We start from the raw sequence: 7,095 nt of genomic DNA, 5'->3' as shown, positions 1-7,095 counted from the left end.
CAGCATGATGTTGGAGAGCATATGAGGGATGGTGGGGTTTTTTGTGGAGTTTTTTTTTCTCTCCTTTTGACTGATCAAAGGCATTTCGGCCTGTTCCACATCCCTTGCCCAGAGCTTTGGGTTATCCAACTGCCTGGTCCTGAGCCCCTCCTTAGGAATGTGCAGAGTCTTTACCAAGGAGATCTGATAAGGCCGAGGATCTCCTCCTTTGGTACCAGGCAGTGAGCGGCTCCAGCAGGCCTGCTGTGTATCACCCTTGACACTGCTTTCATTCTTTCTGCCAGTCTAACTAAGATTAAGTGAGCCTCAGGAGCTGTGCACTGCATTTTGGGCTTAGCTTTCGCATAGGACACTGCAGCCACCAAACTGAAATGTCTCACAGAGCGCAATCACAAAAATGGGAGATAGAAGAGGATGGTTAAATTCATGACTCCGTTCCACAGCTGATCACATTTATTTTCCTGTGTTTATTTTCTCAGTGCAAATGAGGGCAGCCTTTGCTTAAAAGATTATCGCACCAGAGGCTAATCTTTGGGGGGGGTTGTGCTTCATAATTATAATTTCCCTATTTACTCTTTGCTGATTAAATGTATTGTTTAGGCAGTTATTTTAACAACAACAACAAAAAAAACCCCAACACCAAGAATACACACCATAGGATTTTCTGTCTTAGGAAGCTTTTAATTGATTAGCTCCTTGGTGGTACACAGTATCCCTTGAGTCTATCTGTAGAAAGGATGAGTATTTTTATATGCCAGCTGGCATATATTGTATTATGTATATATGAGTATTTTTATATGCCCACCGTTAGGTGGTCTTGGCCACCCACCTAATATCAGCAAGTGTTGCAAGAGCTGTTCTCAGAGCTGGCCCTAACTGGCACTGGTGTCCGAGGAGTTGACACTGAGCAGGAGTTGCAGAGGACAAGGGCTTGCCCATGGATTCCTCCAAACACAGGGTTGGGGAGAGGGGAGAGTGGAGACAGAGTCTGCATATTCTCACTTGGAGAAATGAAGCTCATTCCTGCCCTTTTTCCATGGTGAAGGCATTGCAGATGTACTAGAGGGGAACATCAGGACCGAGCCTGTTGTCCTGAGCTGTAGCAGTACCACAAAGCCCTTAATATACTGGCTTGTGCTGGAGATCTTAACTGTGGCAAAGCCAGCAGATTGCATGGTCCTTCTTGGTAAGCTACAGAGAACTACCTGGCTCACACTCCCAGCTGGTTGAACCCATGCTGCTGCTATTTAATTCATCCTGTTAGACAGATGAGCCCTGAATTATCTTTCCAGAGACTACTGTGGGGTAGTCAGGACCCTCCTTTGACTAAGCTACCACCACCCCAAATGCCTACCTTCTGGGGCTGTCACACAGAAGACACTCCCCATGGGCTGCAGCAGTGTGAGTGTCCTGAGGAAATAAATTACTTCTCCAGAGAGTGGGGTACCTGTAAAACGTAAGGCTGATGTATCGGGCAACATTAAATGATCTACATGTGAAAAATCTTTCACAGTTTGCAGGTGGCATAGGAAAGCGTGGTGGACTCCTAGGAGACACCCAGGCATGTCTAACTCTACTGCAGCCACTCTTTGTTTCCAAAGTCCTGTTCTCCCAGGAAATTATCCTGTCCTGACATACCTGCAGTGTTCCCACCTGCCAGACCAATGTCTGAGTTCTCCATTTTTATTAGCCCCTTCAGAAGAAAAGGGCCTAATGAAAATTCAGGGCTGCTTAGACCAGGCTGCCTACACAGCGTTTCCTTTCTTGATGTGAAAGCCTGGCCATGGTGCTCTGTTCTTCCCCTCCTCCTTCACCTGCGTTGGTGCCCTGCTGATTTTGGAGTTGAAGCAGGAAGGGCTAAATGTGATGCACACGTCTTGCGAAGCCCGGCCATTCCTGACAGGGGCCCCCTGTGTTAGAAAATACAGGCTGTTACATGTTGAGAGAGGATCACAACTTGGATGTGAGATTCGTAACACTGAGCTGAACAGATCAAGCAGTAAAAGCTGTTTTCTCCTGGGAAGGGGGTGGGAAGGGAGTTGCCAGTCAGTGAACTCATTTTGCCCACAAAGTTGGAGGAAAATAATTTTTGTTGTGCCAAAGGCTCCAGCAGTGTGAGTTGCTCCTGTGTGCCTCTAAAGGTCTAAACATCTCCCCCTCCTCCAGCATTTCAGCTCTCATTTTCAAATTTCCTGTATTTCCCTTCTCTCCTTTGAAATATTGCTCCTTTTCCACCACGCAATGCATCCACAGATATTGTCCTTTCATCTGTTCTCCCAAGATCCCTCTACATACATGGCTGCATAGACATCAGTATGCCACTTCTGTCTGAATCCTACCTGCTGACATCCTCTGTCTTTCTCTGGAGGCACCAAACTGTCTATCTCAATCTTCCTTTATGTACTTGATACATGCCGTCCTTCCTTACTGCTTTGCCATTCCCTAGCCATCATTGTGCCTTCGTCTCTCTGCTTCTCCCTCCTTACCTCATCTCATGAGTGCCAACAGACTTTTTGCTTCTTGAACCTGAAAACTGCTGGTTGTGTTCCCATCTCACAAGTTGTTACACTACTTTTAGCCTCACTGGCTGTAAGGTCCCTCCTCCCTCAGCACTGCTCTTAATATCTCACAAAGCCCTTTTCCAGCTCCACTACCTATCCCTTAAGGAAGAGGAGGAGAGATGCCTTGTTTCTGGGCTGGGAGCTAGCTCATGGTAGAAGGGGGACAAAAGGGAAAAAGAGCAGAGAGGGTGCAGGCCATAGGCTTGAATGAAGTTGTGACTTTTCTATCAGTAGGACCGTGTAGGAGACTTTCCCCGCAGGACACTTGTCTGCTCTGCCGAATGCAGCTGTCCAAATAACCAATATTGTCTCTATAGTAAAGGCAGGACTCAATTTAGGATAGGATGATGTGATGCCAGTCCAGGCTCACTCATAAATTTTTATGAGCCGGAGAAACAAGTTCCTTTAAGTGTTGGACTCCTTATAGATGTTACTTGCCTCCTGAGATTTGCATCTCTCTTGGCTGGAGCTTTCAATGCATGAACATGTCTATGAGAGTGTTCACAGATACTAATTCTAGCCTAGGGAGAGATTCAAGCATTTTGAAGGTAAGCCCCTGCCCTGTGTAGCAGCCGACCTCTCTGCAGAGGACAGCTAAGGAGATCAGCCTCTCTAGGCTGACAGCTGCCTGTGAACAACCCCCTGTTTCTCCACCAGAGTTGTCTTGCATTCATTCTCTTATAAAAAAATGCTTTCATCTGGTTCAGACTCAGCCTATTCACATTTTACCTTCTTAAAACTGTTGCCTGAGCACTGACATTGTACATGTGCCTTGCCCTGCATTTTGGATGTTTTGGAATAGCTGGGGTAAACCCATTTCTAATCCTAAACCAGTGGCTGTGACTCAGTTGGTAAGACTTAACACCCTGCTAAGATAAACACGCCACTGTTGTGATCTGTGCTTTTATAATGAAAGGGTAGGGAGGCGGATCCTGCATATGAACAATAGACTTTTGTATGGCAGCGGCTCTGAAGTCTTAAGAGCCACTTACTGGAAACTGCTCAACTGCATACTAGTTGTTCACATGAGCATGCATCAGAAATTCCTTGCACACACCCATGATGTGGGCTGGGAGGATGGGACTTTGTCAGCAGCTCAGACCATGTTCTTTCACCTTTCCTTTTTGGTTCAGAGGTGGCTGCTCATGTTATTAACGTCCGCTATCAAGTTAGCACAAAAAAAGGGTCTAATATTGCTCAGCCAGGAAGCCCCTGCTTTTGAAAGTCTATCACAAAGACTTGCGACCAATTTATCTCCTTGTGGAAATAAAAGGGGAAGAAGAATGAGGCTTGGTCCCAGAAAGCAGGGTTGCTTAAAGGCATATGGGTGTAGACATCCCGGAATGTGGAGGTTCTCACTCTCCAGTGCCTTCCACATTTCATTTGTTCATTGTTTGCACCCATGGCTGGAGTCTGGCGTAAGACGAGTATTTACCACTTATTTATTGCCATCAGTGTAATTATCTATGGCAGATAAAAGGAAAAGGTAGCATGAGTGTCTTCCTCTGTAAGCCTTGCTGCCCCTTGCTTCTGCTTTCTGTCACTGAGTATACTATAACCGCATATAGGAGCAGGAGCTACCAAGCTGCACAAGGGCAAGCAGGGGCTCTTGAAGTGAAACATAAAAAAGCCTGTTCTATACAGGCTGGTGTGCAGTATGGCATGAGAGAAAGGGGTTGTTATAGGCAAAAAAGAAGATCTATTAGAATTAATCAGAATAGACAATTTTGTTGTTGTTTTCTTTCCGGCAGTAAATTTTGACGATAAAACTTCTTCCCTCTCCCCGTAGATATTACCAAGTGCCTGGGGCAGGTAATTTCCTGTTTTACCAGGCCGCTTCTGTCACACAGAATATGGGGAAGCTCCATAACCTTCCCCTAGGGTGACAGAGAGTCTCTCCCAGGCCTGAGCAACAGACTCCTTCGCTTGCCCCAGTATCGGTAAACCACACAGCCATCCAGGACACTGTTTCTCTACCAGCCGTCCCTGACCCTTTTTCTCCCATCCGCAGCCCTGCCTTCTCCCACACACGACCCTCCAGTCGTAGGCCCATTAGTCTGCGTCTCCTCGTGTTCAATCAGATCAAATTACCTTTTCAAGTGGCTTTCTGTAGTTTGAAATTACGGAGCTATGATAGACCTCCCTGGAAACAGGTACTGGAGTTCAGCTGGAAACATCTTGACGGTTGCTGCTCTGAACAAGCTTCACATTTCCCATCCGTTTTAGGGAGATCAGCAAGCCCTCTGTGTATTTCTAATCTTGCACTGATCTATACGGAAGCTGCCCCAGTATGCTCATGAGGGTTGCAAAACTCCTATCCCATCCTTGTTTGGAAACTCCTCTTCATTTTGTCAGTCCTTATGTAAGCCTTGAACCAAGAAGCAAACAGTATTTAGGAAGACAGGACACATACAACTCCACCTCTTGCTTGTCATCTGAAATAAGAGTAATTTTACACTTGCATTCTTGCTTGCATATTCATACCTTGTGAACTGTTAATATTCCACCAAAGTGCTCCTGCCTCCAGAGAAGTACTGAGATTGCTAATCAGAGTCACTCCGTCCATTTCACAGAAGCCATTCTATAACTTCAGGATGGTGAGGACTATCAGTTGCCCCCACCATGGTATGATGGGCACTTAATGGGGACCTGTAGCTGAAAAGTGACAGTCTAGTACCACCGGTTCCTTAGTCATTTAGCAGTACCACAGGAATAGTCACTGCATACAGATCGTTTCAGCCTGAATTGTATCTCTGGAAAGTCATCCTTGTTGTTTTTTTCCTGTTAAGAGTCACTCACAGAGTCTGTTCCAGGATACACTGCAACCACTGCAAGACTGCTGACTTTGGCAACAGTAGCTTCAGTCCTTCATACGCTGGCAGATGGATGCCCTTGGCTTTCCCACGTGAGAGAGTGTCCTGGTTTCAGCTGGGATAGAGTTAATTTTCTTCCTAGTAGCTGGTATAGTGCTGTGTTTTGGATTTAGTAGGAAAATCATGTTGATAACACACTGATGGTTTTAGTTGTTGCTAAGTAGTGTTTATACTAAGTCAAGGATTTTTCAGCTTCTCATGCCCAGCCAGCAAGAAGGCTGGAGGGGCACAAGAAGCTGGGAGGGGACACAGCCAGGACAGCTGACCCAAACTGGCCAAAGGGATATTCCATACCATATGATGTCATGCCCAGTATATAAACTGGGGGGAGTTGGCCGGGAGGGGCGGATTGCTGCTTGGGAACTAACTGGGCATCGGTTGGCGAGTGGTGAGCCATTGCATTGTGCATCACTTGTTTTGTATAGTCTAACTGTTTTAGTATTATTATTGTCATTTTATTATAACTATCATCGTTATCATTATTTTCTTCCTTTCTGTCCTATTAAACTGTCTTTATCTCAGCCCACGAGTTTTTTGGGTTTTTTTCCGATTCTCTCCCCCATCCCACTGGGTGGGGGGAGTGAGCGAGCGGCTGCGTGGTGCTTAGTTGCCGGCTGGCGTTAAACCATAACAGAGAGTTAAAGCTTGGTGAAGTCAGCTTAAGCAGGAGGCTAAAGACTTCTGAACATTGTAGGACAACTCTGGAGGAATGTGGAGGAAACACTGTCAGAGCAGCGGACAGGAAGTCTAGAAGCAATATTGAGTTCCTAACAGACTGCTAACTTCAATAGGGTCTCTGTGAGAAAAGGTATTTCCATTCTGTTTGCTAGATTCCCTAAGGCCAACAAGCAGACCAGAGTGGACTAAATATGTCTGTGGCTACTTTAAAAAAAAAATTCAATATGCTTAACTGTCAGAAATTACAAAAATGATGCTAAATGTGGATTCCTCCATGCCAGCCCTCTAGAGGTATGGTAGTTTTAATTATTCCGCATTAAAGACTGACTTAATTAAGTTTTATCTTAAACATTCTCTTCCAGAGATAGCTTTTTAAGTGACTATAAGTGTTTTTCTTAAACGGACCAATAGAAAGAAATCCAGAGTATACTACAGAAAATCTCGCTGCCTTTTTATTGTGAGATCTATGCTCTGCAAGGGAGGAGAAGAAAATTAGGGAGTAAAACCACATCACGTGGAGAAGGAGCACCGGGGAGTTTACTGGAGCAGTCAGAGAAAAGCAGACAAACTAGTGACCTGTTTTTCTGATTACCAAACCCTTAAACAACCAAACTCTTCACATCTTCTTTTAATGATCAGAGGCAGAAGACATACATTCACAGCTCTCTATTAAAGGACCAGAACATGCATGAAGAGGCTTTCAATAAACCTACAAAATCCATGCTACAAAATCCTGTAATGAATGGTAATTTTGATTTTCAGCATGAATGATTCTGGCTTTGTGCATAAGTATGTCCAATTCCCTCTGATACCTGCAGGTCCCTTAAGCTGAACCTGTGTTGAGCCTCAAGGCTGTTTTAAACTATGGCCCCTGGCAACAGCTCTGGTGCCTTTGACCAGCCAGGGATTTAGGCGGTACAGGGTGCATGGGCTACTTCCCCAGAAAGCCCTTCTACGATGGAGGGGAATGGTAAAAACAAGTG

The sequence above is a fragment of the Gymnogyps californianus genome, chromosome 3 (assembly GCF_018139145.2).
Source record: "Gymnogyps californianus isolate 813 chromosome 3, ASM1813914v2, whole genome shotgun sequence".
NCBI classification, from domain to species: domain Eukaryota; kingdom Metazoa; phylum Chordata; class Aves; order Accipitriformes; family Cathartidae; genus Gymnogyps; species Gymnogyps californianus.
Note: the sequence above shows the minus strand (reverse complement) of the source record.